General features: G+C 45.6%; 1 long non-coding RNA gene across 3 annotated transcripts in view; it reads left to right on the plus strand.

Moving 5' to 3' along the window:
- The window catches only part of LOC123287854 (uncharacterized), an 80,713-nt gene that overhangs the window by 30,977 nt on the left and 31,648 nt on the right, over positions 1 to 18,088 (plus strand). For all 3 annotated transcript variants that reach the window (XR_011504596.1, XR_006531231.2, XR_011504594.1), the window contains exon 3: positions 13,749 to 13,832. This is a non-coding gene — a long non-coding RNA (uncharacterized lncRNA). The remainder of the gene's footprint in view (positions 1 to 13,748; positions 13,833 to 18,088) is intronic.

The raw sequence follows: 18,088 nt of genomic DNA on the forward strand, positions 1-18,088 counted from the left end.
AATATTTATGAAGCATTTGCTGTGTGTGTCAGGCTCCGTTCTAGGTGCTGAGGGTACAGCTGTGAACAAAAACAAACTTGAATTCCTGCCCTCATGACATGTAAATAAATAAACACAAGAAATGAATAAATAGCCTGGCGACTGACAAACATAATAAATAAATAGAGTGCATGGTAAGCAAGAAGGTGACAAGTGCTGTGGGAAGTCAGAGGAGGTGACAAGGTTGGGAGTGCCAAGGTGGATACAATTTTAAATAGGGTGGTAAAAGTAGGCCTCATTGAGAAGGTGGTATTTAAACAAAGCCTTGTAGGAGATGAGGGAGGAACCATTTGGATATTTGGGAAAGAGCATTTCAGGCAAGAGAACAGCAAGTGCAAAGGCCCTGAGGTTGAAATGTAGCTGGCCTGTTTGAGGAGCTGCAAGGAGGCTGTTGTGGTAGGAGCAGAATTGAGCAAGGGGGAAAGGGCGAGGGGAAGTCAAGCTAAAGGGTGATTGTGTAGGGCCCAGCAGGTCAATGTGAAGGACTTTGGCTTTTACTATGAAAGAAATGGGGCATCTTTGGAGGGTTTGGAGCAGAAGAGACACAATTTGACTTACGCATTGATTTACAAAGGTGCCCATCTCAGTGTTGCTCAGATCTGCTCTAATCAGAGAGGAAAAGGAATTCAACCTAAACCCACAGGCACTGAGGGAGGCTGCAGGCAATGTGGGGCCCTCCCAGAGCAGCTCCTCCTTCACCCTCTCTTTCCTTCCACAAAGTCTTTGTCAGCTCTTAGCAGCAAGGCATGGGCCAAGCGCTGAGGGGTGGGAAGATACCCATGCTGGACCGGGCTGGGCCCTGGGGCAGCGCAGCCATAGATGGGGAGCATCTGGAGATGCTCTCAGGGCTCCTGGATGGGAAGCAGGGGTGAGGGGTGACTTAATTTGCTGTCTCAAAGAGTGTAGCTGAAAGACTGAGACTGCTCCTCACCCTTGCAATGTCCACTCTCCCCTTCTTTGTAAACAAAACCTTGGTTTTTTCAGGTGTTGTCCAACTTCCCTTGCAGCCAGGGGCATATCCGATTATAAGCAAAAGTCACAGAATGGGGCTTCCAGGAAATCTTTTGAAAGAGGGCTGACTCTGCTGGAAGGAGTGCCTTGTTGCTCCTTGTTCCCACTTCATTTACTCTGATGACTGGAGCCCCTACAGCTATCTTGTGATCTTGAGGATGAAAGCCAAGAGCTCAAGATGGCAGAAAAATAGGGGTCTGGGTTCATGGGGCCCCCTTATCAGCACCGTGCTTCTCACACTTGGTCTTACTTATATGAGAGAATACACCCCTAATTTCTTTAAACCACTGTTATTAGTAGAGGAATGGAAGTCCTAACTGACAGAGAAAGTGACTTAGCTTTGAAGTCCTTTTGATCACCTGAAGATGAACATGGATGCAGAAATATAAGGAACTGAATTTGAGTCTTATGTTTCAGGTGAATTCTCTGGATGATTTTGGCCAAATTACTTAATAATAGTGATAACAGTTAGCATTAATTGTGCAATTACTTACTATGCTGAGTGCCGCCTTTAATTCATTATCCCATGTGAGCCTCACAAACCACGAGATGGGATAGGTTTTATTACATGCATTTTAAAGATGGAAAGAGAGATTCGTGGAGATTAGGTCAAAGACTATAGAGCAAGCAAGTTGTAGAGCTGGGTTACAAGCAAGTCCAAAGCCTGGTCCTTAACTACTGTGTAATACTCCTATTCATTTTCTTTGGACCTCAGTTTTCTCATCTGCACAATGGGTAGTAGGACTGGAGGGTGTTTGAACTCCCTTTTCAGCCCAGGAACTCCCTGGAATATATCTAGTCCTTTTTGTTCAGTCTTGCCATCTGAGCTTGACCTTGATGTCCCTAGTACCTCTCTCCATTCCCTACATTTCCAAATGGTCCCTTTGTCAGAGATGCTGGAATCTAAGCTTTGTCTGCTTCCTCCATCTTGAGAAGAGCGTCTCATTAGACAGCCCGAGAAAGCGGCCCCAGCCGGGGAGCGCAGCGGGTGTTCAGAGGATGTTCTGCAGGGGCCGCCTGCCCCAGCCTGCTCCAGCCGGCTGGAGAACCTTCTGTCAGCCACTGAGCCGGCTCACTGGGGGAGCCGCATCTCCTCACAGCCAGACAGTCTGTCTGTTCTGATGATCAAGGAGGGACTTGGTGAGAGCAGCAGTCGAGAGCCCTCCCAGGTGATAAAACTTCCCGGGGGCACTTGGGAGAGGTGGGCTGCTGGCAAAACGTGAAGAGCAACCTCTGCGCTGTGTAAATACATTTATGGGATGGAGCTGTTCCGTGGCCCTCTGGGGTCCATTTCCTGAGCTGTGTGGCAGGCACTGTCTTCCTCGGAACGATTGACAGGGCCGGTGGGGAAGCTAAGCAGACCTTGATTTCTTTCCTTGCGTTGGCACATTTACCTAATGAGCAGAAGGCACAGGCCGGGAAAGGCACTGAAACGGGGACCACAAGGGGCCTCAGAGCGGGAAACTCTTGCTCTGTTTGCAGTGTGGACAAGTTCTGCCCTCTTTCTCCACGTTCCAGTTCTCCTTGGTCCAGGTCTTGTAGGACCCTCATTTCCCTTCATGGGGCAAACGGGAAACTCCCTTTGGGGCTTGCCTGGGTTGGGGGGACATTGTTTGGCTGCTGCAATTAGGAAGACCTGTGCCTCTGGCTCATCTGGGAGGTGCTGTGGGGGCTGTGGGTGGGGTGAAGCAGATGGGTGTGAGGTGGTGGTGCCAACAGTGCAGGTGGGGTGGCAACGCCCCTCTATTCACTCAGAACCAGCCCCTTAGATTTAGATGGGATTCTGGAGTTCTTGATGGGTGCAGCTCAGCTGCCAAGGGGCACTCAGTGAGTCACAAAGGGAGAATGCAGCCCCTTAGCAATGGGCGTTGAGGGCACTCGACCAAGCCAGAATATTGAAATATTTCAGGTTCAGTCAAAGTTTCTGGCAGGTGCAAAAACATCCCTCTGGTTCAGCCTAGAGAAAGAAGAGGACTCAGGACCTGGTGTTCCCAATATGCTGGAGTGTGAGGGTCTCTGAGTTATTTCTGCCTCCTCCAGGGCTGAGGCTGGTGCCTCATTCTCCTTTCATTGTCCAGTAATTGGGCTTGAGTCCTTTCTCATGCGTGGGCCTGGGACTCCCAGTTCTTTGGCCTCTCTGTTTCTGGGGTGGGCTCTGGGTCAGGGCTTGCTGATGCGGGAGAGCATAGCTCTCAGCAAATCTACATGAACAGCTGGGAGGAAACTGCTGCGCTGCAGGAGGGGCCGTGGTTTGGCTGCTGCGCTCTTTTCTGAGATGGGCAGCCCCGTCATCCTTCTGTTTGGTATCCTGGGGAGGAAGAATTTCTGGTGCGGAGACATATTCAACTGCAGATTCCTGCCCTCCACGAGAAGTAGCAGAAGCTTCAGCTTTCGAGTCGTTCAAAGAGGGACTGGAGCAATCCCCGGGGATGAGCAGAGATGTGCTTTCCCCGCCAGCCTCCCTGGAGATGAGGTGCCTGACCCACTGGGCTGTTTCCACCTTGAATTTCTACAACTCGTCAGTTTGGTCTCTAGGGGAAGGAAGCCAGACAGCTAGGATTCTCTGCGCTGCGGCCCCTGGGATAGCTATTGCTACAATGTTGGCATCTTCATTCACAGCTTTTCAAGCGTTGGGCTTTTGATCACCCAGCTTCCCGTTCATCTCTCAGCCCTCAGGACAGCTGGGGGGCAAAGCTGCAGGGTCATCAGCCCTGAGGGGATGTTTTTCTATTAGCTGCTGCTGGAGGCACTTGGAAAAGGATGGGTTTTGCTCCAAACTGCCAGCCCAGCTTGGGTTTCTTCTAGCTCAGAGTTTCAAATAGCTGAGGGCTCATAACCAGGGCCTCTGTGAGTGTCTGTGGAGGACAACCAGGAGAGTGTGGAGGCTGTCCAGGGAACAAGGCACCATGAGCCCAGGATGGAGGGAACAAGTTTCTAACACTGATGACAAATGAGGCCGCGAGTCCTTCGATTCACTCCGACCCACGCCAGCCACAGGAGCATCTCACAAGCTTCCTCTATAGAAACAGGAGGGCTCAGTGGCCCTGCTCAGCGCGCCCTTCAGAACTAATGCTCAGAGATAAGACATAGCACTAGAATTAGATTCCCATTCCAGTTTTCCATTAAACAGCAGAGCAAGAAGGGATCTCGATAATCATCTGTTTTCAGCATCCTTATTTTACAGATAAGGAAACTGAGTCCCAGTGGGAATGATGATAATAATAATAGCAAATGCCTTTATGTTGCCTACTGTGTGCCCACGACTGTTCGAAGCACTGCCTCATTTCATCCTCACAAAACCCCACAAAGCAGGTATTGCTATTATCTCCGTTTTACAGATGAGGAATTGAGGCAGCAGAGGCTGAGTACCTTGCCCGAGTGGGCACATGGTAGAACTGGAATCCAAAGGCAGGCGAGGCTGGCTCCAGGGTCCAGCTTCTCAACCACCACGCTAAGTCACCTTGTCAACTGGTCTGAGTCAGGACCCACAATCCAAGCTTTCCAAACCTCCATCCGTGTATTCTTCTTCTAGATCCACACCATCCAATATGGTAGCTACCAGCCACATGTGGCTATTGAGCACTTGAAAGGTAACTTGTCTGAATAGAGATGCATCGTAAGTATAAAACACTCTCTGGGTTTCAAAGACTCGGCACCAAAAAAAGATACCTCATTAATATTTTTTATATTGATTACATGTTGAAATGATAATCTATTGGATGTTTTGGTTAAAATAAAATGCATTATTATAATTAATTTTACCTGTTTCTTTTTATTTTCTGTAACTGCTAGACATTTGAAGATGATCTATGTGGCTTGCTTCTGTGCCTCACATTACGTTTAACATTATTATGTGACTTGCATTTGTGGACAGCACTCTGCCATCCCATTGGTTGCTGATGGAAAGCAAAACCTGGGAGTCCCAGTGCTGTTGAGGTTGCATCTCAGTCACAGCCCCGGTGACTACAGGGCCTCGCAAAGAGGGCATCTCACCTGCACTTGCCTTGTCTGCACCTGTGACTACATCTCTGCTCTGATGATGAGCTGGAAACCTTCCTGCCCTCACTGGGATGATGTCTTCAGGAGGAGGGCACAGTGGCAAACTCTTCAGTGGAGGTTAATGAGGCTTAATGGAAAGGGCATGAGCCCCACAGATCTATGTTTGAATCCTGGCTTTATTTCATATTAGCTCTGCTATTTAAACCCTGAGCTTCACTTCCTTATCTGGAGAATGGGACTAATAATACGTACACCTCTGAGTTGTAGAGATAAATGGGATGTTGTACATGCAGCACTGAAAGCAGAGTGAGGTCCTCCTAAAGACACTGGTCCTCTCCCTTCCAAACCCCATTTTCGGAAGATGGCTTTCTCTACCATTTGCAACGTCACGTCCTGGTGACCAAAATCTAAACTAGAGAAAACACCAGGGAATATAGTCCCTGCTGCTTTTTCGTACTCTGATTTCCTTGGGACAAGCCTGCATCTCAGTTTCTCTGTCTATAAGGAACGTGAGGCCCCTGGAAGACAGACCCTGCCCATGCTGCCCAGTGATAGTTGGCACTCAGATGCCAGCTAGTGGTGCTCAGAGTGTGTGGGAGTGGAGTGCACTGGGGCAGCTTCTGGGTTATCATCTTCCCATCCTTCTCTGCTCCTGGAACCCAACTGGCTCTGCCACGGGCTCTGTCCTGGGTCACACACACGGTGTGAATCCGGGACCAAGAAGGCTCAAACTATCCTGGGGCTCAGGGTGTCCTGAGGTAGAGCCATATCCAATGGATCTGCTCAGGGAGAATGGAGTGAATTAGCACTCACCCTGGGCCATCATTTGAAATATTTGTGTGAGGGGGTGGAGGCCCAGGTTGGGTGTTTTTTTCTTGGTGAGGAAGATTGGCCTTGAGGTCAGCCCCATGGCTGAGTGGTTAAGTTCATGCACTCTGCTTCGGCAGCCCAGGGTTTCACTGGTTCGGACATGGCACTCCTCCTCAGGCTGTGCTGAGGTGGCATCCCACATAGCACAAACAGAAGGACCTACAACTAGAATATACAAACATATACTGGGGCGATATGGGGAGAAAAAGAAGAAGAAGGAGAAGGAGAATAAGAAGAAGAAGAAAAAGAAGGGGAAGAGAAAGAAGAAGAAGGTTGGCAACAGATGTTAGCCCAGGTGCCAATCTTTAAAAAAATAAAAAACTAAAAAGATTGGCCTTGAGCTAACATCTGTGTCAATCTTCCTCTACTTTGTATGTGGGACACCACCACAACCTGGCTTGATGAGTAGTATGTAGGTCTGTGCCCAGGATCTGAACCGGTGAACTGTGGGCTGCTGAAATGAAGCATGCGAACCTAACCACTATGCCAATGGACTGGACCACCCTCTACCTTTCTTAAAGTTCTCTAGGCTGTGACTTTGGGTTCCCCGTCATGTGGGGGAGTGAAGTCATGTTGGCAAAACATGGTAGATGTGCACAGCTATTCAAATCAGCAAAAAGGCACTTAGATCCTGAGCCTAAACTCGTTAGTTATATGACCATGGGCAAGTCATCCAGTCTCTTCAAGCCTGCTTCTCCTTATCTTTACAGAGAAATAATACCTAGCTCATATAGTAATTGTAAGAGAAATGATGAAGTGTATTGATGTGTACGTTGAAAATATGCATTGTGGGAAGTCATTAAACGTCAGTTGTTAACATAGAGCCCTGTCTTTTGGTTCTGGTGCAATGGCGGCAGGACGATTTTCCCATCTTTGTTGTCAAGAATGCCATGTCTGTCCACAGGAACATGGGCAGCAGCAGCCCAATGAAGGAAAAGTGAAATGCAGACGCTTGCTAACCTCTTCCCTTTCCCAGTTCGTACCCCACCCTGGACACTGTCCATCTGGTGGTCTGAATCACAAACACATGGCTGAGAAAGAGAATCATTTCCTTTTCAGAAATCTGTAGGTAGAAATCAGCAAGTATAAGGACAATTTGGGACTAATTTCAGTCCCTACATGATTTTGAGCAAATAAATGGCTCACAATACGCCCTTGGCCAATCCACGTATCCTCTTGGGGCGTCTGCTTCCTCCTTAATAAAATGGGATGAGTAATCCTTGCCTCTCCTTCATTTTATAAGCTTGTAACTAGGATGAATCCAGTAATGGCTGCAGAATCCTTTGAGGTCCTTGGAGAAATAGTTGCTATATAAATGCAAAGTATGATGTCCATTTCTATTACATTGTGCTTTGCAAATAAATATGTAAGCCTACCTCACTTCCATGTCAATGCTGGTCTGGCCAGCTATTTGCCATGTGCATTTTTTTCAGTGAAATAATCACCTCCATACATTGTTCCTTGAAAGCATAACTACAGATCCATAAAGTGTGAGATGTTTATTATTATTTATTTATTTATTTGGAAGCCCATCTGTTCTGCCTCATTTCAGCTTCTGGTGTTTCTGACAGATGGGTCGTTGGTGATGTGTGCATGGCAGGATTTATCAATACCTTCAAGGGCCTGGATCAGGACCAGTGAGGGGTTGTTGCTCATTGTCCTTCCCATCCACTTTTTCTGATCCCCTTAATTGAGTTGTTCAGAAGAGAAGCTCTGTCATTCATTTGAAAAATGGCCTGCTTACCCTTTCCTAGAAACTTTAACCGTGTTACCCCTCAATTCAGGAGATAAAATAACAGACTGTGGAGTGCACTTTGATTCATATAACACCTTAGAGGCCATCAGGGGTCCTCAGTTGTCACAGTAAAAGTGACTCTGTGAGGCCCCAATAATCAAAGCTGAAGACGTGTGAGGTGGTAACTTCCTCATCATGGTTCTGAAGCTTCCAAGCTCACGCTTAGGTGAATCAACGACTCTCAGGGCTGAATTTTCTTCCCTTTTAATAAAAATACACAGAAATTTGGCCCATGGGAGAAAAGTGAGTATTGATCCTGAATCAGAGGGGGAATATTTCTGTGTTTAAGAAGTCTCCTAGGTCTTGTATTCAAATGTAGACAGTGGGGGTCCTCTCGACTCGCGTCTCCTGGGATCACCCATCTCTATTGCATATTGATCCTTCTCTAAAGAGCTTCATGAGACTTGCTTCATGTTCACAAAATCCCCAGGAGCTGAAGAATTGAAACTCCTGAATCTTCTACCTTTACAGAAAGTGTAAAGGAAATTCTAGTTTAGTGTTCTCCTGAAAGGCTTGGACCCCAAGGTCAATCCCTGTCTGATCATTTCAACTAAATGCTGGCATACTTTGGGTAAACCTCTAGCCATAAAAAATTCAGTCTCGGGGCATGCCCTGTGGCTGAGTGGTTGAGTTTGCATGCTCCAATTCGGCGGCCCAGAGTTTCACTGGTTTGGGTCCCGGGCGTGGACGTGGCACTGCTCCACAGGCTATGCTGAGGTGGTGTCCCATGTAGCACAACCAGAAGGACCTACAACTAGAATATACAACAATGTACTGGGGGGCTTTGGGGAGAAGAAGAAGAAGAAGAAAAAAGAAGATTGGCAGCAAGTGTTAGCTCAGGTGCTAATCTTTTAAAAAAAAATTGAAAATCTTCCTTCTTGAGTGAGGCCTCTTCCTCCTCTCCCCTTCCCCTTTTAAATGTAGGCTCTTCTCTTAGCTTTTCTTCCTTCTCATTCAAACAAGTCCCTTTGAGTGAGCTTATCTGCTCCCATATCTTTTACAATCGTGTTAATTTTTCTAATTTATTTTTCTTCCTTAGCTCCAGACCCATACTTCTAATCGCCTATTGCGTATCTCCCTCTGAATGTCTTAAAGGCACCTCAGACTCTAAACATCTAAAATCAGACTCACCATCTTTCCTTTTACATCAGCTCCACTTCCTACATTCATGGCCTTGGTTTGTGGCAACTAGTAAATAAACTTAGCCAGAAAAATGGGAGTTATGTCCCATTACTCTATCCTATTCAATTATGAAATCATGTTGATTTCTCTCAAATCTTCTTTTCTATCTTCTCTACTGCTCTTGGAAGAGATCAAGCGCCTGGAATTTCTTACTTGGACTCTTGTAATAGCATCACATCCACCACCCCTTTACAAGTCTTGCTGTCACCCCCTCTCCTCCTCAGTGCATTCTGTTTAAGATTTTTTTAGGACCAACCTGATCATCTATCTGATCATGTGCTTTAAGAGTTCCATGGCATCTTTAGGTGTAGTCCCTCAGTGTTGTGGCCTTTGTTTCCTGTATTTCCAACTTGACCACAAGATCCCTGAGGACAGAGACTCTGTGTTATGCCGCCTGCACAACTCAGATTTCAGTACAGAGTGCGCAGTAAACAAATGCTCAACAATCAAAGGGTTTAGCACAAAAAACCAGGACAGAAGTCTCTGGGTGCTGTCCATGGTGCTAGTTCCCTGATACTTTCACCCTCACTGTGACCTCAGTATCAAAAGCAGAATTCTACTTGATATGCATGTGTGCCGTTTAGCTCTGCATAGTAAAAATCCTCTGTTATACAGCCACTGACTCCCCCACCTCCCAAAATTCCATGAAATCTTCTCACAAAAGAAGCCACGTTTTCTATTTTGTGCATCAAGGGACACAATCAACAGAGTGCAAAGGCAATATATGAAAGCGGAGAAAATATTTGTGAAGCATATATCTGATAGGGGGTTAATATCTAGACTATATAAAGAACTCCTATAACTCAACAGCAATAACAGCAACAACAATGAAAACAGCTTGATTAAAGAATGGGCAAAGGACTTGAACAGACATTTCTCCAGGGAAGATATACAAATGGATAATAAACACATGAAAAGATGCTCAGCATCACTAATCATTAGGAAAGTGCAACTCAAAACTGCAATCAGATACTACCGCACATACATTAGGATGGCTACTATTAAAAAAAAAAACAACAGAAAACAAGTGTTGGTGAGAATGTGGAGACATTGGAACCCTTGTATGCTGTTGGTGGGAATGTAAAATGCTGCAGCCACTGTAGAAAACAGTATGAAGTTGCTCAAAAGTACCCAGAAGTGGAATTCCTGGATCATACGGTAATTCTATTTTTAATTTTTGGTACCCATATTCATAGCAGCATGATTTACAATAGCCAAAGGTGGAAGCAACCCAAGTGTCCATTAATTGATGAGTGGATAAACAAAATGTGGTGCATACAAACAATGGAATATTATTCAGCCCTAAAAAGAAAGGCAATTCTGACACATGCTACAACATATCCTCAACTTTGAGGACATTATGGTAAGCAAAATAAGCCAGTCACAAAAAGGTAAATACTGTACGATTGCATTTATATGAAGTATCTAGAGTAGTCAAAATCATAGAAACAGAGAGTAGAATGATGGTTTCCAGGGACCAGAGGTAGGGAGGAATGAGAAGTTGTTGTTTAATGGGTACAGAGTTTCGATTTTGTGAAACAAAAAGAGTTCTGGAGATGGATGGTGGTGATGGTTGCACAACAATATGAACGTACGTAATACTGCTGAGCTGTACACTTAAAAATGGTTAAGATATGGGCCTGGCTCCATGGCTGAGTGGTTAAGTTCACGTGCTCCACTGTGGCGGCCTGGGGTTTGCTGGTTTGGATTTTGGGCGTGGACCTACAAATCGCTCATCAAGCCATGCTGTGGCAGCATCCCACATAGAAGAATTAGAATGACTTATGACTAGGGTATACAAGTATGTGTTGGGGCTTGGGGGAGAGAAAAAAAAAGAGGAAGATCGGCAACAGACATTAGCTCTGGGCCAATCTGCCTCAAAAAAAAAAAAAAACTGTTAAGGTGGTAAATTTTATGCTGTGTATATTTTACCATGATTAAAAAAATGTTAAAAAGGAAAAAAAAGAAGCCATGTGTTCTGGTGGAACAGTAAGGGACCAGAATTTAGGAGCCATGTGTTTAAGTACAGGCTTTGCTTTCCATCAGCTCTGTGCCTCAAGATTCTCATCTACGAGAGGAAGGAACTGGGCTGGATGATCTCTCAGGCCTGTGCGCCCTCTGAAATTCTGGGATGTGGAATGGGGATCACTGTTCCCAGGGAGATCCAGGTGGAGGGCTATGGGAACTTACTGGGAAAAGGGCCCTGAGCACCTGCTCCTGGGTGCATCCTTCTCTCACGCAAGAGATATCTTATGTTTCCTTTTCTAGGCCAACTCGTGCTCCATTTTCTGCTCTATAACAGCCGGGGAGCCAGCACATCATGCCACGGACTGGGGTTGACTAAGATGGTGGCCCCATCACTCACCTCCCTCCATGCTGCCACTCAGCCTTGTGTTCCCAGCTCTCGTCTTCCTGGGTCATCGACAGTCTGACTTGATCCTGTTTCTGACTCTCAAGTTTATGTGGAAATGCAAAGAACTTATAACAGCCAAAACATTTTGAAAAAAAGAAAAACGTTGGAGGCATTATAGTGCCTGATTTTGAGACTCATTAAAAAAACTTTATGGGTGAAATCTAGACATATGTATCAATGGACTTGAATAGAGAGTCCAGAGAGAATTTGTCACCTAGAGGACCAATATTTTTCAGTAAAGTATGGTCCCTGGCTTTGTCTTCTCTCCTGCCCTGTGGAGCCATGGGGATTGAGGCTCAGGTTCACTTGATGAGGCAGAGGTTCTCCAGCCTGAGCCAGGTTCCGGGCTCCCCCAGCATCTCTGGACTCTGCTTTTACTTACAACCTAGGGTTCCTTTCTAGCCCTGTCAGCTCACTGGTGTGCTTAAAAAGACATTTAAAAATATTCGTCAGGAATTTTCAGTTGTTTCTAGTGGGACAGTTGGCCAGGACACCTAAATTGCCATACTGTCAGAAATGGAAGTCCCCTATTATATTCTTTATACAGAAATATTAAAATTCTTTATGTATGATTCTGAAACTTGTCTTTTCATTCATAGTAAGTTTTAAAATACACCCATCTTGATGCATATAGTTCTAATTTAACCCTTTTAACTGCTGTTTAGCATTCTATTGAATGATATGTCACATTTCATTTGGCCATTTACCAATGGATATTTAGGTTATTTCCAGATTCCAAATTTTTGTTATGGTAAGCAATAAACATCCTTGGATAAGTCTTTTTGTGATCTATGTTTCTTTAGAGTACATATCAAGGAGAATATTGTTGGGTCACAGATTATGTACATTTTAGAATTTGATTAGATGTTGCCAAATTGCTCTTGTGGTTGTACCAGTTTATGATGTCAGTCTTCATTTTGTTTTTGATTTTTTTTTTTTTTGCTGAAGAATATTGTCTCTGAGCTAACATCTGTGCCAGTCTTCCTCTGTTTTGTATGTGGGATGCTGCCATAGTATGGCTTGATGAGTGTTGTGTAAGGTCGCACCTGGGATCCGAACCCATGAATCCTGGGCCACTGAGGGGGAGAGGGTGAACTTAATCACTATGCCACTGGGCCACCCCTCAGTCTTCATTTTTTAATTCAGATATCTAAGACTTGAGGTTATGATAAACCTAGTGTGACTCTATTGAATAGATTTTTTTTCTCCAGGCTGCTATGAAGACCACTGTGCAGCCTATGGATTGGCTGTCGCTGGGTCATCCGTGGGAGGTGGGGGTGGGCTCAGGTGGTATAACGCTCCCTCCCTCAGTGGCCGCCACAGGCAGGTCTCAACCAGTTTTCCTCAGAAGTGACTTGACAAGTTTCCTACAATTCCAAATGTCCTACAATTCCTATGCCTAAAGTTTCACCGTGTTCCCTGGGGGGACCTGCTATGTCTAGCTCATATGTTTACTGGGAAGATCAAATGAGATATTAATATGACAATATTTTCAGCTAACAAAATACATGATGGCATCACTGTTATTTGAAAACATTTTTTTTAACTTTTTATTGAGATTATGATAGTTTATAACCTTCTGAAATTTCTGTTGTACATTATTGTCAGTAGTGTTGTCGGTGCACCACTTCACCCTTCGTGCCCACCCCCCCTTCCCCTGGTAACCACTAATCTGTTCTATTTTTTGCATGTTTAACTTACACATATGAGTGGAGTCATACAGTGATTGTCTTTCTCTATCTGGCTCATTTCACTTAACATAATACCCTCGAGGTCCATCCATGTTGTTGTGAATGGGACGATTTTATCCTTTTTTATGGCTGAGTAGTATTCCATTGTGTGTGTGTGTGTTTGTGTTTGTGTGTGTGTGTATGTGTGCGTGTGTGTGTATATATATATATAAAACACATATCTTCTTTATCCAATCATCAGTTGATGGGCACTTAGGTTGCTTCCACATCTTGGCTATTGTAAATAATGCTGCAACGAACGTAGGGGTGCTTGGGTCTTTTGGAATTGCTGATTTCAAGTTCTTTGGATAGATACCCAGTAGTGGGATAGCTGGATCATATGGTATTTCTATTTTTAATTTTTTGAGAAATCTCCATACTATTTTCCATAGTGGCTGCACCAGTTTGCATTCCTACCTGCAGTGTATGAGGGCTCCTTTTTCTCCACAACCTCGCCAACATTTGCTACTTTTTGTTTTGGTTATTTTTGCCATTCTAATGGGTGTAAGGTGATATCTTAGCATAGTACTTGCATTAAAATATTTTTGAAACGACTCTGCTAGGTACATTTTATTTGCATGTCACAGATAAGAGGAACTAATGAGCACTTCTTTACCCTGGGCACTGACCTAAGTACTTTGCGTATATTGACTTATTTATTCCTCATGATGATCCCATGAGGTAACATTATTTTATCCTCATTTCACAGATGAGACGACTGGGCAACAGAGAGGTTAAGTGACATTCCTAAGATCACACAGCTTGCAGATGGCAAAGGTGGATCTGTGCCCAGGTAATGTGATTGCTGATGCTGTCCCTTAACCACGGTTCCATTCTGACTTTGAACAGAGATGGGATAGGGCAAGCGGCTAGCTCAGTTTTGCTGTCACCCAGTGCTGACCTGTGCTGCACTCAGGCCTGTGCTCTGCCCACTCTCTGCACTGCCTGCTGCAACCCTCACCTGGTCTTTCTTTCTTTGGTGTTAGGGGTCTGGGGGCTGGAAGCCCCGCTCGCTCCTCCCTGTCCCTCCTGCCTCCCTCTGGGAGCCTGTGGTCCCGCGACCCCTCTTCTTGGTCCTTTCCTCCCTACATGGGTAAAAGAACACTTTTCTTCATGACCTGGATCTCAGGCTTATTCTCGTCCTTTCATTTGTTGAGGAATTAATTAAAGTGACTGCAATCAACAAATGCTTATCAAAGCCTTTGCATCAGCTAATCCTCCGGGAGATGGGGGAGGGGATGGAGTTCTCCCAGGGTGGTGGCAGGGCGAGCACCAATCCCAGGGGCAGGGGCGGAGCAGTCCGGGCCACACCTTCTGTGATCTGGAGAGTGGGGGAAGGGGCTGCAGGCTCCTACGGCCTCTCCTTGCTGGGGAAATGCGGGAGCTGTAGGTCTTCATGTGTGGCAGCCGTGTTCGGTTTCTTCCCATCAATTCATCCTTTTATGGAGTCTTCTGGAAATTTCCTGTCTCCTTGGTTATAATGATCTTTGGGAATGAAAGGTTTGAAAAACAACTTCGAGTCAGTATACACGTTTCTATCTGATGATAAAAGACAGGGAGAATAAGCCACCACCATTCACCCAGAGAGGAAATACTTGAAACTCAGACGGTGATATGCTACTTGAGTTTTTGGTTCATTGAAGATGGTGAGTAATAACTTCTCTGAAAGGAAACAGTTTTCCTTTTTTTCTCCCAATTTATTCAGTGATTTTTGTATGTGTATGTGAGGAAGATTGGCTCTGAGCTAACATCTGTTGCCAGTCTTCCTCTTTTTGCTTGAGGAAGATTGTCACTGAGCTAACATCTGTGCCAGTCTTCCTCTATTTTATGAGGGATGCTGCCACAGCATGGCTTGATGAGCGGTGCTACGTCCACACCCGGGATCCAAACCTGCAAACCCCAGGCCGCAGAAGCGGAGCACACAAACTTAACCACTACACCACCCAGCTGGCCCCAATTCAGTGATTTTTTAACTGAGCACTTCCTGTGGTGCTGGTCCTAACAAGCCATAGGAGGGTCTTAATTAGTAACCAAGGGGGCAGTGCTGCTCAGATTTTCCTGGAATCATTCAGGGGTCTGGCTCCAATGCAGATTCTGCTTCAGTAGGTCTGGGGCAGGCCGGTCTGATGTTCTGGGTTCTAACTGGCCCCCAGTGTGGCTGGCAGTGCCCTGAGAGAACATGGGTCAGAGCAGCATTGCGACTCGTGTGGCACGTCTGGCCGGGTGCTTCCTCACAGGCCCCTTCTCCCTCCACCAGGGCTGCAGGAGGCCAGCCTCCCCTCCAGCTTTGACATGGTCTGTCTGCAGGTAGGAGTCGTCAACACTGGGCAGTTCTAACAGGTGGGCTTCGGCCTTGCCCTGGAACCCAGTTCCCGCTGTGTATCCTGTTCTGGCTTATTCTTTGGGTCTGAGTGTTCTTAAGTGGTCCAGGAACTCTGAGCCCTCCAGACTGAGGTCCTGCCTGGCTCCTGGTCACCCACCCACCTCTGAGGCTGGGGACTGGCCCCTCAGTGACAGAACTCCCTGATGGTGCCTGTCTGGTGGCCTGTGTTGATCTGAGTAGGTCTGTTCCTGAATGCCCTCCCCCCCCAGGGGCCTTGCTCTGCCTGCCTGATGCCCACCTGCTGCTGCTTGGGCCTCCCTGGTTGAGGTCCAGGCCTCCCTCGGGATACCCGTCCTGCTGGAGGATGTTACCCAAGGGATGTGGGTCCCTGGCTACCAGGTGTGATGCTCTGAAGGTCTCATGGGAGTCCCAGGTAAGCAAGGCCTCCCACAGCTCTCAAGGGGTTGCTCTGGCCTCATGACCTTCAAACCTCCGTGGACAGAGCCCAGCTCGGGGCTTGTGTTACGTCTGCCAGCTGCAGCTCTGACCCGACCCCTGACCCACACCTCAGCCCCACAGTTTGGAAGGAAGAGATGAGTCAGGCACACCAGGATTTGAGCCCTGGCCCTGCCACTCAACAGTGTGTCACTTGTGAAATCACGTCAAATTTTCAAACCTCTGATGCAATCTTCTGCCATCCTCCCATTGATGGAGCTTCTTCCTTCTTTCATCTTAGGGCCCGTCTTAGTCAGCCATGGCCTCCGGAACGAAATACCACGGACAGGGTGACTTTAACCACAGGCATTTATTTCTCACACTTCTGGAGCGTGGGAAGTACAAGATTAAGGTACTGGCTGATTCAGTTTCTAGTGAGAGCTCTCCACTTCCGGCTTGCAGACGGCCACCTTGTCACCGTGTTCTCACATGGCAGAGACAGAGAGAGAGAGAGAGAGAAACACAGACAGAAAGAGAGGTGACTTCCAGTATTGGCTTGTGTTCACACCAAGAGAGCCCGTAGCCCTCTATGGTGTCCCAGGACACTGGGTCATTCATTTTTCTCCTTAACCCCGAGAGTAGTGGTTCTCAACTTTGGTTATATGTTAGAATCTTTGGGAAAAGTTTCAGAAATCTTGGTTGCCTAAGACACATCTCAGGCCCATTAAATAGTATCTATGGGGCTGGCATTCACAAAGCAGTATTTTTAAATATGTAATTCATTGAGGTATAATTTATATACAATATAATGTACCCTTTTAAGTGTATGATTTGATGAGTCTTGACAAATATATACATCTGTGAAACCATTGCTGCTGTAGTCAAGAAAGAACATTTCTGGGGCCAGCTCCATGGCTGAGTGATTAAGTTTGCAGGCTCTACTTAGGCAGCCTGGGGTTCACCGGTTTGGATCCTGGGCACAGACCTATGCACCACTCATCAAGCCACGCTGAGGCAGCATCCCACATAGAAGAACTACAAGGACTTACAACTATGATGTGTACTGGGGCTTTGGGGAGAAAAAAAAAAGAGGAAGATTGGCGCAGATGTTAGCTCATGGCCAATCTTCCTCAGCAAAAAAAAAAAAAAAAAAAAGAAGAAGAAGAAGATTTCCATCACCCCAGAAAATTCCTTTGTGCCCCTTTGCAGCCTCTTCTTCGTCTCCCAGGAAGCCACTGATCTGCTTTCTGTCACTTAGATAGGTTTTGCCTTTGCTACAATTCCACACAAATTAAATCTTACTTTGATTTCTTTTGCACAGAAAAATGTTTTTGAGATTCATCCGTGTTCATTGCTTTTTATTGCTGAGTAGTATTCACTGTATGGGATATTACAATGTGTTTGCTAGTTACCCGTTGTTGGACATTTGGGGCTTTCCCCAGTTTTTAGCTATTATGAATATACTCCTATAAACATTTCTGTAGACTTTGTGGAAACATAGATTTTCATTTTCTTGGGTAAATATTTTGGAATGGAATTGATAGGTCATATAGTAAATTGTATGTTTAACTGTGTAAGAAACTGCCTAATTATTTTCCAAAGTGGCCAATCCATTTTACATTCTCACTGGTCATGTCTGAGAGTACCGGTTACTCCACATTTTTGTCAACAGTTGATATTTTCAGGCTTTTTAATTTTAGCCATTCTAGTGGATGTGTAGTGGTATCTCATTTTGGTTTTAATTTGCGTTTGTCTGATGACTAACGATACTGAGCATCTTTTAATGTGCTTATTGCCTATTTATACATCTTCCTTTATGGCATGTCTTTCTTTTAGTTGAATTGTTTTGTTATTATTGAGTTCTAAGAGTTCTTTTCATATCCCTGGTGATTCTTTGTCTGGTACATGTTTATATTTACACTTACACCCCCCCCCCCCCCACGTGTTTTCTCCTGTGGCCTGTATTTTCATTTTCTGAACAATGTCTTTCAAAGACCAGAAGTTAAGAGCATCATCGTCTTTGTCTTCTGGCCGGTTTCCTTGTGCATGCCCAGGAGCTGCACTTTCCTGATCCTTCAAAACTTCTGAGCTTTTAGCCTGAGTTCTGGAATGCTGCTTTGACCGTCGACAGGAAAGTCCAAGTCTGTGTCGCTATTTAGAAGTTTAAAGTCACCAGTTCAAACAAGAAGAGCAATGGATGGTTGAGGAAGAACTGTAAAGGCGGTGTTCTCCAGGTTTTCTAGTCTCATTTTTCATAGGTTATATTTGCCAGGTTTTCAAATTTGTTTGCA

This window comes from Equus asinus, chromosome 1, assembly GCF_041296235.1.
Source record: "Equus asinus isolate D_3611 breed Donkey chromosome 1, EquAss-T2T_v2, whole genome shotgun sequence".
Classification (NCBI taxonomy): domain Eukaryota; kingdom Metazoa; phylum Chordata; class Mammalia; order Perissodactyla; family Equidae; genus Equus; species Equus asinus.